We start from the raw sequence: 25,982 nt of genomic DNA, 5'->3' as shown, positions 1-25,982 counted from the left end.
GTAGAGCAGTGTCCTGGGCCATGCTAGCCCACTTCATGGATGGAAGTAGCATGTCTTGCTGGTGGTAGGTTAAAGTCTCTGTACTAGGGTTGAGCGGACACCTAGATGTCCGTGTTCGACGGGTTCGGCCGAACTTTAAAAAAAAGTCCGGGTCCGTGTCCCGGACTTTTACCGAACTTTTCCCGGACACCGAACCCCATTGAAGTCAATGGGGACCCGAACTTTAAGGCACTAAAATGGCTCTAAAACACCAAAGGAAAGGGCTAGAGTGCTGCAAATGGCAGCAAAACGTAATTAAGAGCATGGCAAGTGCTCTGCAAACAAATGTGGATAGGGAAATAACTTAAAACAACAAAAAAAAACAGAAAAATAAAACAATGTTCTTCTTCATGTCTGAAGGACGAGGCCCATATGGAGTAGGAGGGAGGTTGAGGTGGTGGTGGATGTGGCGGTGACATAGGCATGCGCACAGGGTGTGCCGGGTGTGCCTGGGCACACCCTAATCACCTAGGGCACATAGCATTGCCAGTGAGGAGATGGGAAAGATCTCCCTCGGACCTGCTCTGCTCTATTTCTCTTTGCCTACAGGTACATGGCCCCGATACATTACTCTCCCTGCTGGCAAACACATGCATGTGTATTTCAACTTTGGGGTGCACACCTTAATGCAATAGGCTGCGCACACCTATGGGCGGTGTAGGTGGAAGCGGCAGTGGAGGAGGACCAGGGCCGGATTAAGAGCATCATGGGCTTGGTGCTGAGGATTTTGAAGGGCCTTAAGGGCCGTGCCTTGCCATGCACCCAGAGGAGGAAGGGTGCAGCCATGCATGCCTAATTCAACATGGGATGCTGTCTCTGAAGCCCATAAACACATCCATGCATCGGCAACTGTCCCTCCTTGTCCGGCCTTCGCGCTGTGTGGGGAGGTTCTGAGGGTGCTGCCTGGGGAAGCGAGCATAGAAGCCAGACTTCTGTGTTTACAAGTGACAGAAGAGCGGTAACAGTGAATATGGCCAACCCGGGGCCTATATAAAAGGTAGGGGCCTGGAGCTGCAGCTCCAATAGCCCCTACGTTAATCTGGCCCTGAGGAGGAGGACGAGGTAGACAACACTGCTTCTTTTCACAAATTTTAAATGAGGGTACACCCCAAAAGAGTGAGAAAGAGCAAAAATGGAACAATGGGTGGGTAAGGTCGGTATCCATTGCTATTCTGTATAAGGTACGGAAAAGTCCCGTGGGATCCATGCCTGGTTCATTTTAATGAACGTGAGCTTGTCCACATTGTCTCTGGACAGGCGGCTGCGCTTGTCTGTTATAACGCCCCCAGCCGTGCTAAATACCCGTTCAGATAATACACTGGCTGCAGGGCACGCCAGCACCTCCAAGGCGTAAAGGGCAAGCTCAGGCCATGTGCCCAATTTGGAGACCCAGAAGTTGAAGGGGGCAGACCCCTCATTCACTACATGTAGGCGTGTGCACATATACTGCTCCACCATGTTGGTAAAATGCTGCCTCCTGCTAAGACGTTCCATCTGAGCTGCTGGTGCTGCTGTTTGTTGTGGCGTGCTGACAAAGCTTTTCCACATTTCGGCCATGCTAACCCTGCCTTCTGAGGTGCTGGCGGTGCCCTGGTTGCATTGGCGACCTCCTCCTCCTCCTCCTCTGCCTTGTGCTTCCACTGCGGCCCCGCTGTCAGATGGGAATGCCAGCAGCATGGCGTCTACCAGCGTGCGCTTGTACTCGCGCATCTTGCGATCGCGCTCCAGTGAGTGAATTAAGGACGGTACGTTGTCCTTGTAACGGGGATCCAGCAGCGTGGCCACCCAGTAATCAGCACAAGTTAGAATGTGGGCAACTCAGCGGTCATTGTGGAGACACTGCAGCATGTAATCGCTCATGTGTGCCAGGCTGCCCAGAGGCAACGAAAGGCTGTCCTCTGTGGGAGGTGTATCGTCCGTGTCCTCTGTATCCCCCAGCCACGCACCAGTGATGGCCATGAGCTGGCCTGGGTGCCACCCTGCTGTGAACATGGTTCCATCTCCTCCTCCAGCTCCTCCTCCTCCTCATCCTCCTCATCCTCCAGAACTGTGCCCCTGCTGGACAATTGTGTCCCTGGCGTTTGTGTGTGCAGGAACCCACCCTCGGAGCCCCTTGCGAATGACTGCCCTGAAAGCCTTGGAAATGTTACCTCTTCATCCTCCTCCTCCTCCTCATCCTGTGCCACATCCTCTTCCATCATCGCCCGAATTGTTTTTTCAAGGAGGCATAGAAGTGGGATAGTTAAGCTGAGAACGGCGTCATTGCCACTGGCCATGTTGGTGGAGTACTCAAAACAGCGCAACAAGGCACACAGGTCTCGCATGGAGGCCCAGTTATTGGTGGTGAAGTGGTGCTGTTCCGCAGAGCGACTCACACGTGCGTGCTGCAGCTGAAACTCCACTATGGCCTGCTGCTGCTCGCACAGTCTTTCCAGCATGTGCAAGGTGGAGTTCCACCTTGTGGGCACGTCACATATGAGGCGGTGAGCGGGAAGGCCGAAGTTACGCTGCAGCGCTGCCAGGCGAGCAGCAGCAGGGTGAGAACGCCGAAAGTGCGCACAAACGGCCCGCACTTTCTGCAGCAGCTCTGACATATCGGGGTAGTTTTTAAGGAACCTCTGCACCACCAAATTCAGCACATGCGCCAGGCAAGGGATGTGCGTCAGACCAGCTAGGCCCAGAGCTGCTATGAGATTTCGCCCAGGCCGGGCTTGAGGCTCGCTGGCAGCAACCACTCATTTGTCTGCTGTTCCATGCTCCTCCACAACTCCTGCGCGGTGTGTGGTTTGTCCCCCAAGCAGGCAAGTTGTAAAACTGCCTGCTGTCGTTTACCCCTGGCCGTGCTGACGTTAGTGGTGAAGGTGTTACGCTGTCCGGATGAGGAGGCGGTAGAGGATGAGGAAGCGGAGTAGGAGGAGTTAGGAACAGGAGGCAAACTGAAGCGCCCTGCAATCCTCGGTGGTGGAAGGACATGCGCCAAATTGCTATCCGCCTCAGGCCCATCCGCCACTGCATTTACCCAGTGTGCCGTTAGGGAGATATAACGCCCCTGACCGTGCTTACTGGTCCACGTATCGGTAGTTAGGTGGACCTTGGCACAGATGGCGTTGCGCAGTGCACACCTGATTTTTTCCCCCACTTGGTTGTGCAGGGAAGGGATGGCTTGCCTGGAAAAGTAGTGGCGGCTGGGCACGACGTACTGTGGGACAGCCACCGACATAAGGTTTTTAAAACTGTGCGTCTCCACCAGACGGAATGACAGCATTTCAAAAGCCAATAATTTTGAAATGCTGGCATTCAGGGCCAGGGATCGCGGGTGGGTAGGGGGGTACTTCCTCTTCCTCTCAAGTGTTTGGGAGATGGAAAGCTGAACTCTTCCACGGGACATTGTGGAGATGGTTGTTGGTGACCCAGGTGGTGGTGTTGCTGACAGATCGTCTGTTTGCGGGGTGGCAGGTGCCGGTATCACTACAGATGTGGCTGGAGCGGCCGAGACTGCAGCAGAAGAGGAAGCAGGATGAGCCAGAGACGTTTCTTGGTTTTGAAGGTGTGTACTCCACTGCAGCTCGTGCTTTGCACTTAGATGCCTGATCATGCAGGTTGTGCTCAGGTTGAGAAGGTTTATGCCTCGCTTCAAGCTCTGATTGCACAGGGTGCAAACCACTCGTGTCCTGTCATCAGCACATTTTCTAAAGAACTTCCACGCTAGAGAACTCCTTTGAGCTGACTTTGGTGCGCTCGTTCCCTTGCTGTGTTGGGCAGTAGCGGGCGTAGTGTCTAGGGCACGGCCGCTCCGCTTCTGCACCCTGCTCCCTCTTCTGCTGTGCTGGTGGCTCTGTGCGACCACCGCCTCTTCCTCCAAACTACTCAGGTCACCTGCATGACATTCATTCCATGTGGGGTCGAGGACCTCATCGTCCTCCACATCATCTTCCACCCAGTCTTCACCCCTGCCCTCCTTGTCGGTCTCCACAATGCTGAACGCCGCAGCAGTTGGCACCTGCGTTTCGTCATCATCGGAGACGTGCTGCGATGATCCTTGCATGTACTCATCTTGAGAAATAAGTGGTTGGGCATCGCTGCACTCAATCTCTTCCACTTCTGGGGCAGGGCTAGGTGGATGGCCCTGGGAAACCCTGCTGAGAGAGTCATCAAAAAGAAGAAGAGACTGCTGTATGGCTTGGGGCTCAGACTGCTTGCCTGATTTGCAAGGGGGTGAGGTGAAAGACGGTTGGACATCGGCTGCAGGTGCCAACTGTGACCGTTCTGCAGTAGACTGGGTGGGAGACAATGTGAAGGAACTGGAGGCACTGTCAGCAGCAAACCAATCTACTATCGCCTCCACTTGTTATGGCCTCATCACTTCTAGGGGCGTATGATGCCCTACCAAATACTGATGCAGGTTCTGTCGCCTACTCACACTTGAGGAAGGTGTTTCACTTGTGCGTGTAGCTGCCACAGATCGACCACGTCCTCTCCTTGCAACAGGAGCTCTACCAGCAGCACCACGACCCAGGCCACGGCCCTTATTTGACGGTCTCCTCATATTTCTGTAATTTAAGATCTTGCCCTAGAAAGGTTTTTATTGAATAGCGGAATAGGAAATATGATCCAAAAAAGTGTATGTATCTCGCACGTACAAAACCACACTAGGCCCCAATTACTATTGTTTCTACCCCTAAAAGGATGGATGAGGAGTAGGAGGAGTATGGAACAGACAGCACCCTCAAATCTTCAGAAGTATGAGATGAACCTCAAAAACTTGGAAAGGTGGATCTCACACGTACCGACACAGACTATCCTGCAATTCAATTGATCCTCAAACGTTTTTATTAAATAGCGGAATAGGAAATATGATCAAAAAGAAAGTGTATGTATCTCACACGTACACCACCACACTAGGCCCCAATTACTATTGTTTGTACCCCTAAAAGGATGGTTGAGCAGTAGGAGGAGGAGTATGGAACAGGCAGCACCCTCAAATCTTCAGAAGTATGAGATGAACCCCAAAAACTTGGAAAGGTGGATCTCACACGTACCGACACAGACTATCACGCAATTTAATTGATCCCCAAAGGTTTTAATTGAATAGCGGAATAGAAAATATGATCAAAAAGAAAGTGTATGTATCTCGCACGTACACCACCACACTAGGCCCCAATTACTATTGTTTGTACCCCTAAAAGGATGGTTGAGCAGTAGGAGGAGGAGTATGGAACAGGCAGCACCCTCAAATCTTCAGAAGTATGAGATGAACCCCAAAAACTTGGAAAGGTGGATCTCACACGTACCGACACAGACTATCACGAAATTTAATTGATCCCCAAAGGTTTTAATTGAATAGCGGAATAGAAAATATGATCAAAAAGAAAGTGTATGTATCTCACACGTACACCACCACACTAGGCCCCAATTACTATTGTTTGTACCCCTAAAAGGATGGTTGAGCAGTAGGAGGAGGAGTATGGAATAGGCAGCACCCTCAAATCTTCAGAAGTATGAGATGAACCCCAAAAACTTGGAAAGGTGGATCTCACACGTACCGACACAGACTATCACGCAATTTAATTGATCCCCAAAGGTTTTAATTGAATAGCGGAATAGAAAATATGATCAAAAAGAAAGTGTATGTATCTCACACGTACACCACCACACTAGGCCCCAATTACTATTGTTTGTACCCCTAAAAGGATGGTTGAGGAGTAGGAGGAGGAGTATGGAACAGGCAGCACCCTCAAATCTTCAGAAGTATGAGATGAACCCCAAAAACTTGGAAAGGTGGATCTCACACGTACAGACACAGACTGTCACGCAATTTAATTGATCCCCAAAGGTTTTAATTGAATAGCGGAATAGAAAATATGATCAAAAAGAAAGTGTATGTATCTCACACGTACACCACCACACTAGGCCCCAATTACTATTGTTTGTACCCCTAAAAGGATGGTTGAGCAGTAGGAGGAGGAGTATGGAACAGGCAGCACCCTCAAATCTTCAGAAGTATGAGATGAACCCCAAAAACTTGGAAAGGTGGATCTCACACGTACCGACACAGACTATCACGCAATTTATTTGATCCCCAAAGGTTTTAATTGAATAGCGGAATAGAAAATATGATCAAAAAGAAAGTGTATGTATCTCACACGTACACCACCACACTAGGCCCCAATTACTATTGTTTGTACCCCTAAAAGGATGGTTGAGGAGTAGGAGGAGAAGTATGGAACAGGCAGCACCCTCAAATCTTCAGAAGTATGAGATGAACCCCAAAAACTTGGAAAGGTGGATCTCACACGTACAGACACAGACTATCACGCAATTTAATTGATCCCCAAAGGTTTTAATTGAATAGCGGAATAGAAAATATGATCAAAAAGAAAGTGTATGTATCTCACACGTACACCACCACACTAGGCCCCAATTACTATTGTTTGTACCCCTAAAAGGATGGTTGAGCAGTAGGAGGAGGAGTATGGAACAGGCAGCACCCTCAAATCTTCAGAAGTATGAGATGAACCCCAAAAACTTGGAAAGGTGGATCTCACACGTACCGACACAGACTATCACGCAATTTAATTGATCCCCAATGGTTTTAATTGAATAGCGGAATAGAAAATATGATCAAAAAGAAAGTGTATGTATCTCACACGTACACCACCACACTAGGTCCCAATTACTATTGTTTGTACCCCTAAAAGGATGGTTGAGCAGTAGGAGGAGGAGTATGGAACAGGCAGCACCCTCAAATCTTCAGACGTATGAGATGAACCCCAAAAACTTGGAAAGGTGGATCTCACACGTACCGACACAGACTATCACGCAATTTAATTGATCCCCAAAGGTTTTAATTGAATAGCGGAATAGAAAATATGATCAAAAAGAAAGTGTATGTATCTCACACGTACACCACCACACTAGGCCCCAATTACTATTGTTTGTACCCCTAAAAGGATGGTTGAGGAGTAGGAGGAGGAGTATGGAACAGGCAGCACCCTCAAATCTTCAGAAGTATGAGATGAACCCCAAAAACTTGGAAAGGTGGATCTCACACGTACAGACACAGACTATCACGCAATTTAATTGATCCCCAAAGGTTTTAATTGAATAGCGGAATAGAAAATATGATCAAAAAGAAAGTGTATGTATCTCACACGTACACCACCACACTAGGCCCCAATTACTATTGTTTGTACCCCTAAAAGGATGGTTGAGCAGTAGGAGGAGGAGTATGGAACAGGCAGCACCCTCAAATCTTCAGAAGTATGAGATGAACCCCAAAAACTTGGAAAGGTGGATCTCACACGTACCGACACAGACTATCACGCAATTTAATTGATCCCCAAAGGTTTTAATTGAATAGCGGAATAGAAAATATGATCAAAAAGAAAGTGTATGTATCTCACACGTACACCCTCAAATGTTCAGAAGTATGAGATTGTGTTCACTGTACCCCACAAAGATTGTGTTCACTGCACCCCACAAAGATTGTGTTCACTGCACCTCAAAAAGGATTTTGTTCACTGCACCCCACAAAGATTGTGTTCACTGCACCCTAAAAGGATTTTGTTCACTGCACCCCAAAAAGATTGTGTTCACTGTACCCCCCAAAGATTGTGTTCACTGCACCCCCCACAAAGATTCTGTTCCCTGTACCCCACAAAGATTGTGTTCACTGCACCCCACAAAGGAATTTGTTCACTGCACCCCAAAAAGATTGTGTTCACTGCACCCCAAAAAATGATGTTGTTCACTGCACCCCAAAAAGGATTTTGTTCACTGCACCCCAAAAAGATTGTGTTCACTGCACCCCACAAAGATTGTGTTCACTGCACCCCACAAAGGATTTTGTTCACTGCACCCCAAAAAGATTGTGTTCACTGTACCCCCCAAAGATTGTGTTCACTGCACCCCACAAAGGATTTTGTTCACTGCACCCCAAAAAGATTGTGTTCACTGTACCCCCCAAAGATTGTGTTCACTGCACCCCACAAAGATTCTGTTCACTGTACCCCACAAAGATTGTGTTCACTGCACCCCACAAAGGATTTTGTTCACTGCATCCCAAAAAGATTGTGTTCACTGCACCCCAAAAAGGATGGTGTTCACTGCACCCCAAAAAGGATTTTGTTCACTGCACCCCAAAACGATTGTGTTCACTGCACCCCACAAAGATTGTGTTCACTGCACCCCACCAAGGATTTTGTTCACTGCACCCCAAAAAGATTGTGTTCACTGTACCCCCCAAAGATTGTGTTCACTGCACCCCACAAAGGATTTTGTTCACTGCACCCCAAAAAGATTGTGTTCACTGTACCCCCCAAAGATTGTGTTCACTGCACCCCACAAAGGATTTTGTTCACTGCACCCCAAAAAGATTGTGTTCACTGTACCCCCCAAAGATTGTGTTCACTGCACCCCACAAAGATTCTGTTCACTGTACCCCACAAAGATTGTGTTCACTGCACCCCACAAAGGATTTTGTTCACTGCACCCCAAAAAGATGTTGTTCACTGCACCCCAAAAAGGATTTTGTTCACTGCACCCCAAAAAGATTGTGTTCACTGCACCCCACAAAGATTGTGTTCACTGCACCCACAAAGGATTTTGTTCACTGCACCCCAAAAATATTGTGTTCACTGTACCCCCCAAAGATTGTGTTCACTGCACCCCACAAAGGATTTTGTTCACTGCACCCCAAAAAGATTGTGTTCACTGTACCCCCCAAAGATTGTGTTCACTGCACCCCACAAAGATTCTGTTCACTGTACCCCACAAAGATTGTGTTCACTGCACCCCACAAAGGATTTTGTTCACTGCACCCCAAAAAGATTGTGTTCACTGCACCCCAAAAAGGATTTTGCTCACTGCACCCCAAAAAGGATGTTGTTCACTGCACCCCAAAAAGGATTTTGTTCACTGCACCCCAAAAAGATTGTGTTCACTGCACCCCACAAAGATTGTGTTCACTGCACCCCACAAAGGATTTTGTTCACTGCACCCCAAAAAGATTGTGTTCACTGCACCCCAAAAAGGATTTTGTTCACTTCACCCCAAAAAGGATGTTGTTCACTGCACCCCAAAAAGGATTTTGTTCACTCCACCCCAAAAAGATTGTGTTCACTGCACCCCACAAAGATTGTGTTCACTGCACACCAAAAAGGATTTTGTTCACTGCACCCCAAAAAGATTGTGTTCACTGCACCCCACAAAGATTGTGTTCACTGCACCCGACAAAGGATTTTGTTCACTGCACCCCAAAAAGATTGTGTTCACCGCACCCCACAAAGGATTTTGTTCACTGCACCCCAAAAAGATTGTGTTCACTGCACCCCACAAAGATTGTGTTCACTGCACCCCACAAAGGATTTTGTTCACTGCACCCCAAAAAGATTGTGTTCACTGTACCCCCCAAAGATTGTGTTCACTGCACCCCACAAAGATTCTGTTCACTGTACCCCACAAAGATTGTGTTCACTGCACCCTAAAAGGATTTTGTTCACTGCACCCCAAAAAGGATGTTGTTCACTGCACCCCAAAAAGGATTTTGTTCACTGCACCCCAAAAAGATTGTGTTCACTGCACCCCAAAAAGATTGTGTTCACTGCACCCCAAAAATGATTTTGTTCACTGCACCCCAAAAAGGATGTTGTTCACTGCACCCCAAAAAGGATTTTGTTCACTGCACCCCAAAAAGATTTTGTTCACTGCACCCCAAAAAGGACATTGTTCACTGCACCCCAAAAAGATTGTGTTCACTGCACCCCAAAAAGGATGTTGTTCACTGCACCCCAAAAAGATTGTGTTCACTGCACCCCACAAAGATTGTGTTCACTGCACCCCACAAAGATTCTGTTCACTGTACCCCACAAAGATTGTGTTCACTGCACCCCACAAAGGATTTTGTTCACTGCACCCCAAAAAGATTGTGTTCACTGCACCCCAAAAAGGATTTTGCTCACTGCACCCCAAAAAGGATGTTGTTCACTGCACCCCAAAAAGGATTTTGTTCACTGCACCCCAAAAAGATTGTGTTCACTGCACCCCACAAAGATTGTGTTCACTGCACCCCACAAAGGATTTTGTTCACTGCACCCCAAAAAGATTGTGTTCACTGCACCCCAAAAAGGATTTTGTTCACTGCACCCCAAAAAGGATGTTGTTCACTGCACCCCAAAAAGGATTTTGTTCACTCCACCCAAAAAAGATTTTGTTCACTGCACCCCAAAAAGGACGTTGTTCACTGCACCCCAAAAAGATTGTGTTCACTGCACCCCAAAAAGGATGTTGTTCACTGCACCCCAAAAAGGATTTTGTTCACTGCACCCCAAAAAGATTGTGTTCACTGCACCCCACAAAGATTGTGTTCACTGCACCCCACAAAGGATTTTGTTCACTGCACCCCAAAAAGATTGTTTTCACTGTACCCCCCAAAGATTGTGTTCACTGTACCCCCCAAAGATTGTGTTCACTGCACCCCACAAAGGATTTTGTTCACTGCACCCCAAAAAGATTGTGTTCACTGTACCCCCCAAAGATTGTGTTCACTGCACCCCACAAAGATTCTGTTCACTGTACCCCACAAAGATTCTGTTCACTGCACCCCACAAAGGATTTTGTTCACTGCACCCCAAAAAGATTGTGTTCACTGCCCCCCCAAAAGATGTTGTTCACTGCACCCCAAAAAGGATTTTGTTCACTGCACCCCAAAAAGATTGTGTTCACTGCACCCCACAAAGATTGTGTTCACTGCACCCCACAAAGGATTTTGTTCACTGCACCCCAAAAAGATTGTGTTCACTGTACCCCCCAAAGATTGTGTTCACTGCACCCCACAAAGGATTTTGTTCACTGCACCCCAAAAAGATTGTGTTCACTGTACCCCCCAAAGATTGTGTTCACTGCACCCCACAAAGATTCTGTTCACTGTACCCCACAAAGATTGTGTTCACTGCACCCCACAAAGGATTTTGTTCACTGCACCCCAAAAAGATTGTGTTCACTGCACCCCACAAAGATTGTGTTCACTGCACCCCACAAAGGATTTTGTTCACTGCACCCCAAAAAGATTGTGTTCACTGTACCCCCCAAAGATTGTGTTCACTGCACCCCACAAAGGATTTTGTTCACTGCACCCCAAAAAGATTGTGTTCACTGTACCCCCCAAAGAATGTGTTCACTGCACCCCACAAAGATTATGTTCACTGTACCCCACAAAGATTGTGTTCACTGCACCCCACAAAGGATTTTGTTCACTGCACCCCAAAAAGATTGTGTTCACTGCACCCCAAAAAGGATTTTGCTCACTGCACCCCAAAAAGGATGTTGTTCACTGCACCCCAAAAAAGATTTTGTTCACTGCACCCCAAAAAGATTGTGTTCACTGCACCCCACAAAGATTGTGTTCACTGCACCCCACAAAGGATTTTGTTCACTGCACCCCATAAAGATTGTGTTCACTGCACCCCAAAAAGGATTTTGTTCACTGCACCCCAAAAAGGATGTTGTTCACTGCACCCCAAAAAGGATTTTGTTCACTCCACCCAAAAAAGATTGTGTTCACTGCACCCCACAAAGATTGTGTTCACTGCACCCCAAAAAGAATTTTGTTCACTGCACCCCAAAAAGATTGTGTTCACTGCACCTCACAAAGTTTGTGTTCACTGCACCCCACAAAGGATTTTGTTCACTGCACCCCAAAAAGATTGTGTTCACTGCACCCCACAAAGATTGTGTTCACTGCACCCCACAAAGGATTTTGTTCACTGCACCCCAAAAAGATTGTGTTCACTGTACCCCCCAAAGATTGTGTTCACTGCACCCCACAAAGATTCTGTTCACTGTACCCCACAAAGATTGTGTTCACTGCACCCTAAAAGGATTTTGTTCACTGCACCCCAAAAAGGATGTTGTTCACTGCACCCCAAAAAGGATTTTGTTCACTGCACCCCAAAAAGGATGTTGTTCACTGCACCCCAAAAAGGATTTTGTTCACTGCACCCCAAAAAGATTGTGTTCACTGCACCCCACAAAGATTGTGTTCACTGCACCCCAAAAAGATTGTATTCACTGCACCCCAAAAAGGATTTTGTACACTGCACCCCACAAATGATTTTGTTCACTGCACCCCAAAAAGATTGTGTTCACTGTACCCCCCAAAGATTGTGTTCACTGCACCCCACAAAGATTCTGTTCACTGTACCCCACAAAGATTCTGTTCACTGCACCCCACAAAGGATTTTGTTCACTGCACCCCAAAAAGATTGTGTTCACTGCACCCCACAAAGATTGTGTTCACTGCACCCCACAAAGGATTTTGTTCACTGCACCCCAAAAAGATTGTGTTCACTGTACCCCCCAAAGATTGTGTTCACTGCACCCCAAAAAGATTGTGTTCACTGTACCCCCCAAAGATTGTGTTCACTGCACCCCACAAAGGATTTTGTTCACTGCACCCCAAAAAGATTGTGTTCACTGTACCCCCCAAAGATTGTGTTCACTGCACCCCACAAAGATTCTGTTCACTGTACCCCACAAAGATTGTGTTCACTGCACCCCACAAAGGATTTTGTTCACTGCACCCCAAAAAGATTGTGTTCACTGCACCCCAAAAAGGATTTTGCTCACTGCACCCCAAAAAGGATGTTGTTCACTGCACCCCAAAAAGGATTTTGTTCACTGCACCCCAAAAAGATTGTGTTCACTGCACCCCACAAAGATTGTGTTCACTGCACCCCACAAAGATTGTGTTCACTGCACCCCACAAAGGATTTTGTTCACTGCACCCCAAAAAGATTGTGTTCACTGCACCCCAAAAAGGATTTTGTTCACTGCACCCCAAAAAGGATGTTGTTCACTTCACCCCAAAAAGGATTTTGTTCACTCCACCCAAAAAAGATTGTGTTCACTGCACCCCACAAAGATTGTGTTCACTGCACCCCAAAAAGAATTTTGTTCACTGCACCCCAAAAAGATTGTGTTCACTGCACCTCACAAAGTTTGTGTTCACTGCACCCCACAAAGGATTTTGTTCACTGCACCCCAAAAAGATTGTGTTCACTGTACCCCCCAAAGATTGTGTTCACTGCACCCCACAAAGGATTTTGTTCACTGCACCCCAAAAAGATTGTGTTCACTGTACCCCCCAAAGATTGTGTTCACTGCACCCCACAAAGATTCTGTTCACTGTACCCCACAAAGATTGTGTTCACTGCACCCTAAAAGGATTTTGTTCACTGCACCCCAAAAAGGATGTTGTTCACTGCACCCCAAAAAGGATTTTGTTCACTGCACCCCAAAAAGATTGTGTTCACTGCACCCCACAAAGATTGTGTTCACTGCACCCCAAAAAGATTGTATTCACTGCACCCCAAAAAGGATTTTGTACACTGCACCCCACAAAGGATTTTGTTCACTGCACCCCAAAAAGATTGTGTTCACTGCACCCCAAAAAGGATGTTGTTCACTGCACCCCAAAAAGGATTTTGTTCACTGCACCCCAAAAAGATTTTGTTCACTGCACCCAAAAAGGACGTTGTTCACTGCAGCCCAAAAAGATTGTGTTCACTGCAGCTCACACACAGAAAAATGGATGTGGATCACTGACACCTGCCTATCTCCTATCCCACACCACACAGCAATATCGATTGTAGTTTGTAGAACACAGTTTCCCTAAAATTCAGCAGCAGCAGCCTCTCCCTAACAGGATTGAGAAGAGATCGTAGATCAGGATTGAGTGCAGAGTCACCCCACCCCCCACACAGCAATATCGATTGTACTTTGTAGAAGACACTGACCCTATAATTCAGCAGACTCTATCCCTAAAATGCCTACAACTCGCCCTGCCTAAACACTCCGACCTGTCCCTCAATTCTATCCGGACACAAATGGTTTTTTCCTGCCTGTCTTTCCCTAATCAGCAGCCAGCACGTTGATGTGTGCTCTGTCCCTGATCTAAGCAGCAGAATGAAGACGCTGCGGCTGCCTGGAACTTATAAAGACTTGGTCACATGCTTCAAACGGCCAATCACAGCTACTGAGACATTTGCAGGCATGGCTGGGATGGCTTAAGGCACACCAGTTAAACGATTGTTGATTGGCTGTTGAAAGCCCGTCATGAAAAGAGCGCTAAAGCATGCAAAACCCGGAAATAAAACGTCCGAACACGGATTTTTACCCGAACATACAGTAAAGTGTCCGTGTCCGTGTTCGGGTACAAAAAATCTAATTATTCGGTACGAACACGAATAATACAGTCCGTGTTCGCTCAACACTACTCTGTACCAGTCAGGCAATTAAATCACAGGAATCTCCAAAATGTTGCAGAAGTGTTCCAGATCTTCTGGGACTCTTAAGTTTGCTGTGCGGCCTTGGATGGTAGCTGACAGGCAAAAAGGAAATTGCCAATGGTAGATGATAGATTAAGAGTGTAAGAGGTCTGAGAGGGGTCTCTTTTCTGCGTTGCAGGGTAATGTTTGATAAATCCTGGTAGATTTTAATTTACATGCCATGGGACATTAAACTGACTCTATTGCTTGCTTTCCTTGAGATTTCTCTAAAAGATCATTAAATAGGGAAACTGTGGTTTGGGCAAGTGAGATGGGTTCAATGGTTTCAGGCAAACCTCTTACTCTTAGGTTGTGGTGCCTGCCACAATTCTCAAGATCATCTAGGTGGCAGTGAAGCTCTTGTAGGTGAATGGCATGAGACTGAGTGACTTGCTGAACTTGGCAGAGTGAGGCATCATGGCCGGCTGTTGTTCTCTCCACATCCCCCACTCTGGAGTTATTGGTGTATGTCTTCTTATTGGTGTATGTCTTCTCACAGGTCTGAGATAGCTACTGACAGGGTCTTCTTGATGCCGGCAGCAATCTTGTGGAGGTCATTTAAGCATGGGGATAGTGTTGTTCTTGTGGTGCTTCTGTCCTGCGATCAGAGTGGGCTTCTCTTGGGGGGGGGGGGGATCTTTGGAATTAGGCCTGCAAGGCAGACATGACGTCTATCTGCAGCTGGGCGTGGAATAACTCCCGAATATTCTGGTTTAGTTGGGTTCTCTGGTTTCGGGGTGATCGGGACTGAGTGGCAGAAGCTCTGTGGTTCTCCCCTGTTGTATATTGAGCAATACTGTAAACAACAAACAAACACAGGGGCGCACAGGCCTAGTGCATTATCCTTTGGTTGGTTTATTAAAAGTAAGAAGATTAAAATGTCATTGTATAGTATTGTATAGTATTTAAGCAAGGGCTTAGACATGCTTTTTTAGGCTCTGAGGAAGAGGCTAACCCTCGAAACGCGTTAGCCACTACTAACTCAAGGGATAACTTACCCTCGGATCATACTACTGAGGACTGCGTTCCTTACATGATATGCTTTTAACCAAGAAACTCGTTTGTGAGTATTTTTAATCTTCTTACTTTTAATAAACCAACCAAAGGATAATGCACTAGGCCTGTGCGCCCCTGTGTTTGTTTGTTGTTTACAGTATTTCCAGACTTCCCTGGTCGTGTAAAGGGCAGCAAGGCCCCAGCATTTTTTCCTGGGTTGTCGCATCCACAGCTCCAGAAACAGTGGAAAGACCTTAATGAGGTGGACTAGAAGCTACACCTCTCTGAGCGCAGGGAACTGGTGCTTTGCACCTTAAAACTTGTTTTGTATATTGAGCAATACCTAGGGAAAGTGCTGGACCTCAAGCGGCCATCTCGGACCAGGACCACACCATGCCCCATTATTTATATTCTTGTTTGCGATTCCCACTTACAGGAGGTCCAGGAGATTTTGGATTCTAATAATAAGGTCGGGTGAAAAGCCAATCCAAAAATAATTGTGCAATAGACCTAGAAAAAGCTCAGGATTTAGGCTACAGCATTCGGTTTTGGGTCCTAATCGCTAATGAACAAGAATGAAGTCATTAAAAGTTGGCCCCAGCAATGTCAATAAACAATTTAGAGCTTTCCTAAATAATTGTAGGATTATATTAGTGAGTTGCACTTAATTTTGCTATTATAGCAGCTCCATTAACTGGTCTCACTAAAGGGAGTAAGCCTACCATAGTGAAATGGAATAAAGAGACAGAGAGAGCGTTTCAATCACTGAATGCAGTATTGCGTGTTAACTACCTTTAGGTTCAGTCAAACATTTCCTGTACAGACAGATGCCTCTGATGTTTGTCTGGGAGCAGCCTTCTTAGTGAATTAATGGGGAAGAACATCCAGTAGCATAGCTCACAACAAAGAGAAAAATGTGTAGCACTTACCTCCAAAGGAGCCGCTAGATATATTGGGTCCCCTGTTTCTGTGCCCATGACTCTGCAAACAACACCACGCACTCTGACATATTCGACATTGTGGGGAATATTTATTGCACATGTATAGGCAGTACCCCGGTAGTAAAATAGATATGAAGCAGCAACAATGATACAGCAGTTTAACTATAGCAAGGAATATATTGCAAATAGGTGAACAGTAGAAAGAAATATACTGCAGTGGGTGTGGAGGGCAACTTCCCCCTAAATCCTACACTGGGGAAGTCCAATTGGGGAGACACTGTTATTCAGGAACTGTTTAGTTATTGGCTCGGATAAGCAGATGTTTTAAGCTTTGGACTTTTTGTACAAAATCCTACTGCACTGAATTTATGTTTGTTTTGGCAAAGCTAACTAAAAGTACAGGACAAACCTGCTTGGACTGTTCCTGGGTGTCCCTGTCTCATGCATAGTTTACTGCTGCCAATAGCGCTTGAGCCTGTCCCCCTTACAATATTTTAGCCCCAATTACATCATATATAATATATAACTAAAGTGGAATAATAATAATAATAATAATAATAATAATAATAATAATAATAATAACTTTGTTGCCATTCTACAAAACATGGTCATACAATATTATTCTGTAACTTGTATATTTATTTGTAATGTAAAAAAATAGTATAATGAAATATCATACTTGTTAATCATTCTTGTTTTCTAATTATGTTTTACTTCAGATTAATGAAGCGGTTGTCTTGAAATATTTGAATAGCAAACTAATTAGTATTCATAAAGTCATTATTATTGTGCATTATATCCAGAGGTCTAATTAAAATCTTTAAAACATTTCCAGGTATTATGGCTTATTAGCTCATACTACTCATTGTCAGGCTCAAAATCCCCTACAGTTTTTCATATAGATGTATTTAAATGAATACTTGGAAAACCAGTGATGTAAGTTGGTCCAAAATACATGCACAAAAACAAAACATCATATGAACTTTATTATTTTCTTCATGTTTTGAAAAGGGTTACTTTAAACAGGAAAAACCTAATCCAAGGCTGATTATGTTAACATTTTTTATTAATCCAGAGTTATATGGTTCATTTTGATTGGCAAACAGCAGTCTAATTAGCATGAATTTATTAAATATGGTCATACTTTTCTCTAAAGGAAGTAAATTCATTACCATAATTTACAAAACTAGGTTTTTTTTTACAAGATTAATTTATTTATATGCATGAACACATGTTATCTTTAATTTTAAAATGTTTAGAAATCATTTTACTCTCTTCTAGTGAGCCCTCATAATCCTGATGGAAGCCATACTCCAGGAGTCTTACCCTATTCAGGCCTATGGGGCACATTGCTCAGTTGTGTGCAAAGTTGAAGAAGATTTCCTGTACTGGGTGTAAACAGAGGCCATCAATGTAATTCTGAGGTATGTATGCAACAGGGTGGGAAGTACTAGGTTGGTTTAGCTACTGGGTGTATGGAGGGTGGACCAATGCACTTTTTTGCTTAAATAGTTCTTGTCCTTTAAAAATTAAAATGATACTTGTATACTTAATGCCGTAGACCAGTATTTCCAAACCTTTTTTCAGTCAAGGCACACTTTAAAATTATGGACAATCTCGAGGCACCCCATTCTAAAATGTAAAAAATGCGGCAGCATCAACACATGTGGGACACCCAACATTAGAGGTTGATTTATTCTTCCAAAGCAAATACACTTTTGAACACTGGTACTGACTAGTATTCCAGTGTTTCTCCTCTCCCTCAGTTTCTCTCCATCACTCAACTAATGTGACCCCAGTGTTAAGGGAGAGGGGCTGGGGAGGTTCAAACAAGGATCCTGCACAAGATATCAACGCCCTTCTTATCAACACTGATGACATACCTGGTTTTTAGAATGCCGGTGGCTGGAAGGTCGAAATGATGCACAATACAAAACCTATGGCTTTGTGCAACTAAAAGGTAGGCTTGATTCACCAACTGGTTGTATACATTTTTAGGAAATCTTTAGGCATTTTGCCAAGGCACCCCTGAAGAAACCTCAGGCACCCCAGGGTGCCTGGGCACCCTGGTTGAAAAAGGCTGCCATAGACTATAAGGACACTCTCTTGTTATCTGGGGTCCTGGGGGCTGTACAGGTATATCTGAACATTTGTTTTTTTTTAAATGCTGTTGATCATTTAGTTGAGTGTGCACAGTGCCTGTAAACATGTTCCATCATATTGACTAAACTGTAATGATTACTGCATGTTTTACTATTGAAACTCGTTGTGGTTAATTTACTATAAGTATAGAGTTTGTTCACACACCAAGGTAAATGTAAAGTTTAGGTTTACTTTGCAAAGTGAATGCTAATAAATAAGCTGAACCTTTGCTCTCTTGAATACCCTTCAATGTCATCTTCAAATCCTTTATTAAAGGGGTTTTAAAGGCAGAATATATTTTTTTTTATACTAATAGGTTTTATGCAGCCCCCCTAATACAAACCTGAGCCCTATCGTGATCCAAAGATGTTGCTTCAGCTGTTTGGGACTCTCTCTCCTTGTTGGCTGAGACAGCATCAGGCGTCATTGGCTCCTGCTTCTGTCAATCAAAGTCAGTGAGATAATTAAGAGAGAGAGAGGGGGCAGGGCTGCTTGCTGTGGGGGCACTCGGCAGGAGGGCTGGGCAAGGAGCGCCAGTGGGGGATCTGAGAAGAGGAGGATCGGGGCTGCTCTGTGCAAAACCAACTGCACAGAGCAGGTAAGTATGACATGTTTGTTATTTAACCACTTGCCAACTGCCCAGCGTAATATTACTGCGACAGGGCGGCTCGGCTGCCTAAAGTCACGTAGTACCACGTGACTGGAGTGCATGTGGTTTCAGCTGCGCGTGCGAACCCGCACTCCCACTGTGTTTAGACACAGTGGGAGGCGGGCTGCGGGAGGAGTGGCGGCGATTGCCGCTGCCCTCCCGCGATCATCTGGGAAACCGAGAGAAGACCCGCCTGCTTATGTAAACAAAGCAGGCGGATCTTCTGTCAGACAAGCAGGGACAGATCAACAGTTGCTGACCATGTCCATCCCTTTATGACTACAGTGTACCGATCTTCTGATGGCTATGTCTAGAAGGACAATGCACCATGTCACAAAGCTCAATCATCTCAAACTGGTTTCTTGAACATGGCAATGAGTTCACTATACTCCAATGGCCTCCACAGTCACCAGATCTCAATGAAGTAGAGCACCTTTACCAAATGCCCCGATACCCGAAACTGATGCATTTGGGCTCAGTTCTTTCAGCTGTCAGCGGGATTTCCCCTCTAGCAGCTGAAATGTAAAGAAAATAATCACTTCTGGTTCCGGCGCCACATGCGATAGCCTCGCTCCTCTCGGCTCCTGCGGCGCCCCCGCTAAAATCGGCATATAAAGCCAGCCCCCACTGCGGCAACCACCTCCCACCAGCCATCCGGAGCCCCCTGAACTCCTGGGCACAGTTTCCAGCTCTGCCGATGGAGCGATACTTGGAAAAAGGTGGGCCCCACACGATCCCGGCTTCGGCCTACCATCCGCCAGTCGGAACGCAGGCCGACATGGAAACCTGTTCTGCCACAGCGCCCCCTACCTCTGGCCCTGCAGATCCAAACTTTGTCTTGGGATCTCAAATGACCTCCCCTTTTTTGCTGTCTGCCCTGCTGCACTGCAAATGGAAAAATGTTATCCCATCACTTCAACACAATCTTCTTCTCCGAGACACTGCTATTGCCTGGAGGGAAGTTAGAAAACTTCTGAAACGTTCCCCCTACATGTCAAGCTATCTTCCCATCTGGGGAAATCCCTCCCTTTCTTCCAGGCCTACATCACGAAGCCTACGCACTGTGGCAACAACATGGTCTCACCAAGTTCTCCGAGCTCTATGATCTAGCCTTGGGTAACCTCCTTTCTTCACAAAAGTGATACGGAAATTCAAACTTCCCACTGCCCACTCGTTCTTCCTGCTCCAATGCTTTAGCTATCTTAGACTCTCAGACCTGATGGGTTCATCTGGATTCAAGGATCCTTTCACAGACAAGCTCCTGCACTTTCAAAGTTTTGGGATCTTCCATATCTACAAGCCTCTACTAACATACTCCTCCTCAGCCATATCCTCCTCTTCTGCCATGAACTGGTGCAAGAAATTCCCAGACCCTGACTCCCTCCACAAAATTTTTGATGGATATCGAAAAACTCTCAAACTAACCCCTAACGAAGTCTGGAGGGAAACCCAACTCAAAAGCCTCAATCGCGCCCATGTCCCCTTTCTACTGGATAAAAATAACCCACAAATGGGACTTTGTCCTCTATGTAAATGTCCAAGACCCTCTCTGGCACATCGCTTCTTGCTGTGCAGCTTCATCTCTGCTTTCTGGGAGCAAGTCGTTGCTTATATCCACAAGATCACCCTACTAACGATCCCTAAAGATCCCTACCTCCTCATATTTGGATAATGGGACAAGCAACTGCTAACATGGTCTAACGGCCCTTCTGCTCACCATCTACTGTGGATTCTAACTTGTCTTCTGCTTGCAAGGAAGTCCATTCTTTCCAACTGGATATCACCCTCCGCCCCAACCATAGGCCAACTCAAACAAGAACTTTGTGCACTATTTCAGGAGGAATACATCATTACAGACTTCTCCCATACATTCTCCAAAGCCAGCTTTTATCGTAAATGGCTGCTCTTTGACACCAAAACATGGCCTTTGACAGTGATGGACTTCCAGAGCAAAAACTTTGCCTATCCCACACTTCTACCTATGGACTAGGTGGATTAAGGACACAATGCACCTGTTGCTCCTATACTTGCTGCCAGTCATGAGGCAAGTGTACTTTGCACCAATCTGCTCTTGCCTCTTTTGAGCCCCTATGATCCTCCCCCAGACCCATCCACCATACGATCCAATCAGGGTCCTGCCGAGAAGATTGCTCAATATGATTATCGCCCGGTTTATTGTGCTGTACTACATTCACTGTATGTACTGTATCCTATTTGCAATATTTGTTTTTCATATGTTTTCCATACAATTGCTGTTCTTTTGTGCTGTACATTTTCCCAATAAAATGTATTTTAAAAAATAAATAAATAAATAAATTAGGTAATTTAGATAATAAAAAAAAGAAAAGAAAATAATGCTGGCAATTATTGGTTGTTAGCCCCTTTATGACTGCCCGCCGCAGTTATAATGCAACAGGCAGCTGCTCCTGTGCAAACTGTCGTAGGTATACATAGGTCGCACGCAGGGAGCTAGGGGGGCCAGCGCGAACCGCCGCCGGCGTGCTCCCGCCCCCACTCGTCAGTGGGGAGGCCGATGCATGGGTCAGATGGTTCCGATTGCCACCTGACACCAGCAATCATTCCCCGCTGAGAAAGAAGGACGGGCAGCTGTTGTAAACACAGCTAACCGTTCTCCCTGGAATGATCATAGAGCCCCTGTGATCCTTCTATATAGGATCGCAGGTCTCTATGGTCATTTCACAAGCCACGCCCCCCACAGTTAGAATCACTCCCCTAGGCTAACATTTAACCCCTTGATTACCCACAATGTTAACCCCTTCCCTGCCAGTGTAATTATTACAGTAACAGTGCATATTTTTAGTACTGATTAATGTAGTAATGTCACTGGTCCCCCCAAAAGTGTCAAAAATGTCAGTCAGGGGTCCGAACTGTCCGCCACAATTTCGAAGTCCCTGTGGATAATCAACTGTAGAAGAAATGGCTGCACTCCAGGTGTGATCAAAATTCAAGGTTATAAGCTGAACATCCCAATGTGACAAAGTGGCAAGGTAGACGCGTTTCACACACTAGTATGTGTGCTTAATCATTAGCATTAGTCATAATGATTAAGCACACATACTAGTGTGTGAAACGCGTCTACCTTGCCACATTGTCACATTGGGATGTTCAGCTAATAAACCTGAATTTTGATCACACTTGGAGTGCAACCATTTTTTCTACAGATGATTATCCACGGAGGCGAGCCGAGGCATGCACCGGTGTATCATCAGGCTTCTTTTATCACCTAGAGCAGTGAGTTCTCTTCCTTTCTGTATGTCGAAGTCCCGCAAAAAAGTGCAGATCACCGCCCTATTACTAGTAAAAAAGAAAAAAACAATAAAAATGACATAAATCTTTCCCGTAGTTAGTAGACGCGATAACTTTTGCACAAACTACTCAAAAAACGCTTATTGTGATTTTTTTTTACCAAAAATATGTAGCAGAAATCAAATTGGCCTAAAATGTTAAAAAATTTTGATTTTTTAATTTTTTATTTTTTTTTTAGGAATGTTATATAGCAGAATGTGAAAAACATTGTTTTTTTTTTCAGAATTGTCGCTCTTTTTTTGTTTATAGCGCATAAAAATCACACAGGTGATTAAATACCACCAAAAGAAAGCTCTATTTGTGGGAAAAAAAGGACATCAATATTATTTAGGTACAGAGTTGCACAAACGTTAAAATAATGCAGTGCCGAATCGCAAAATATGGCCTGGTCATTAAGGGGGCAAATCCTTCCGGTCCAGAAGTGGTTTAAGGAATGGGGCTGCTGTGTCCTTAACAACTAACCACATGTCCTTGGGATTCCCCTCCCTGCCTCCTTCTTCCCTCCCCTCCAGCCAGCTGTCACCAGGCCCCGGAGCCGCATGTCCATGGACCTTCACTTTAGGAAGCTGCCTGCATTAGAGATGAGCAAACCCAGCTTCCCCCATCCCACAACAAAAGCTAATACACTCAATCCCAGTGCAATTAAAGAACTTGTAATAAATGATGCAGAGACAGTTCACAAATAACCCAGTGGGAAGGCTGTCCAACCGGGAACACTCACAGTTCCAACAGTGTGTAGAGAGCAGAATGCATCCAAACTAACTGCATCTGTAGAGAGGAGAAGAATGTGGCGTGGCTGTCTTGTGCCTAAGCAGGCAGGTGTCCAGAGAAGTTGTGAGCCCTACACTTTCCCTATTCATCAGAAATATTTTCCTGCTGCTAGTTCTGTCCCTACCAGGCAGGGTATCTATCCTACTGTATCTACTCTACAAAATTTGCAAATGCACACCAAACTTGGGAGCCAGGACCCTAAATAGTGCCTGCCTTACTCAAGATGGCTTCCAGAGTCACATGAGGTGGCAGCATCCAATTGGATGCTTCCCCAGTGGCCCAGAAAATCATAGAGGATGTTCCTCTTGACATTCTTTCTAACTGCAGTGCCACTGGAATACTGCTGTACCGCTGTGGAAGACTGCAACCTGTAGTGGAGAGAGTAGACTGCACCTGCCTACAACCTAATCTATAGTATGCCTAAAATAATGTGATTCTTTCTAACGTTTTTGAGTCTTATTAGCCTTTCAAATTTTTCATCAAGCTACACAAAGTGCATGTAGCTATCGTTAATGGTTGCTGTAAAAATGTTGAAAAGTCTGCAGTATTATACTGTGCATGCACATATCTTTGTACGCATGCACAGAAGGTCACAGAAGAAAAAAAAAACAACATTGTTTGTGCTCTCACATTATTGGATGATTGAAATACGCACAACTTAACCTCTTTACCAAAGCTAAGTAAAAAAAATCACTTAGCAAAGTGAAAAACTTGCTAAATAAACACAGCTTAAACTCCTCTAGTAAAGCAACCCAACAATATGCATTCACAGAAATTGATCACAGCAAGCAATTATACACAGATGCATTTGCTGCTGTTTGAGAATAGCAGTTCCAGTGCTAAATATATGCACATACATTGCCTTATTTGCCCCAACAACATGCAGTCCTTAGTGATTTTCCTTTGTTAGACATATTGGGATCAATTTACTAAAAGCAATGCAATTGTGCACTTTGCAAGTGCAGTTGCACTCATTTTCTTTAGTAAATGTAAGATAGCAAAGCTTCACTTTGTAAAGAAAGAATACCCAATCAAGTGCAAGGGAATTAAAATAAAATAATCTTTGGTTTTGCTTCCACATGATTGAATGATGGAAATCAGTACAGATTTACCACATTTGCTAAACTCTGGGGAAAATGAGTGCAACTGTACTTGCAAAGTGCACAGTCTATTTTCCTTTAGTAAATCTACCCTATTGTAGTCTTCTAATTTTAACCTGTTGCCGCCCGCGCTATAGCCGAGGTACGAGCGCGCATCGGGGAAAATCTGTGTCGCCGTGTCCCTTGGACACAGTCAATCACAGATCGTGGTAAATGGCCAATCACAGCGGCCATTTACCACGTGATCGGACCATGCAATGAGAGATGATCTCATATGTAAACATATGAGATCATCTCTCAACGCCAGCTCTCCTTCCTCACACAGAGACTGTGTGTGAGGAAGTAGCAGAGCCGATCAGCGGTAAGCTGACACAGAAAAATGTAATCAGGGCACTGATCACTAGTGCCCTGATTACAAAAGTGGTAAATAAATGCCATAAGTGCCCACTATCAGTGCCCCCCATCAGTGCCCATAGTGCTGCCAGTCAGTGCCCATCAGTGCCTGCTCATCTAGTCACTGATGGGCACTGACTAGCAGCACTATGGGCACTGAGTGTGGGCACTGATGGTGCTGCCCATCAGTGCTCATCAGTGCCGCCCATCAGTGCTCATCAGTGCCACCCGTCAGTGTCCAGCAGTGCCGCCTCTCAGTGCCCATCAGTGCCATCTCTCAGTGCCCATCAGTGCCGCCCGTCAGTGCCGCCTCTCAGTGCCCAGCAGTGCCACCTCTCAGTGCCCAGCAGTGCCACCTCTCAGTGCCCAGCAGTGCCACCTATCAGTGCTCATCAGTGCCGCCTATCAGTGCTCATCAGTGCCGCCTATCAGTACCACCTATCAGTGCTCATCAGTGCAGCATATTAGTACCTCCTCATCAGTGCCACCTCATCAGTGCCCATAAGTGCCACCTCATCAGTGCCCATAAGTGCCACCTCATCAGTGCCCATCAGTGCAGCCTATAAGTGCCCATCAGTGCCCATCAGTGCCGCCTCATCAGCGCACATCAGTGAAGGAGAAACATTTATTTATTTTCAAAATTTACTCGCAGAAAATAAGAAAAACTTTTTATTTTTCAAAATTTTCTGTCTTTTTTCTTTTTTTTTGTAAAAAATAAAAAACCCAGAGGTGATTAAATACCACCAAAAGAAAGCTCTATTTGTGTGAAAAAAATGATAAAAATGTCATATGGGTATAGTGTAGCATGTCCGCGTGTTGTCATTCAAAGCGTCAGAGCGATGAAAGCTGAAAATTGGCCTGGGCAGGAAGGGGGTATAAGTGCCCAGTAGGCAAGTGGTTAAGAAAGAACCTTAATACACGTACAGTAGATTCCTTATAACCTCTTATTGGTGTATAAAGCGCAAAGGCAGAATTGTCTAGATGTTCTATGGAAACTGCAAACTGGGGCTGCATTGAATGCACCAAACATTAGTGTATGCTTTTGAAGATCAATACTCATGCTATCAAGCACTTCAAGTGTATCAGTGATGTTCATTGTTACATAGTTACATAGTTAGTCAGGTTGAAAAAAGACACAAGTCCATCTGGCTCAACCAATAAAATTAAAAAAAAAAAAAACAGTAATGAAAACCCAACCATACAATCCCATATACACAATCCTATACCCGCTGTTGATCCAGAGGAAGGCGAAAAACCCCCCAGCAAAGCATGATCCAATTTGCTACAGCAGGGGAAAAAA

This window comes from Pelophylax lessonae, assembly GCF_965119305.1.
Source record: "Pelophylax lessonae genome assembly, chromosome: 2".
NCBI classification, from domain to species: Eukaryota; Metazoa; Chordata; class Amphibia; order Anura; family Ranidae; genus Pelophylax; species Pelophylax lessonae.
Note: the sequence above shows the minus strand (reverse complement) of the source record.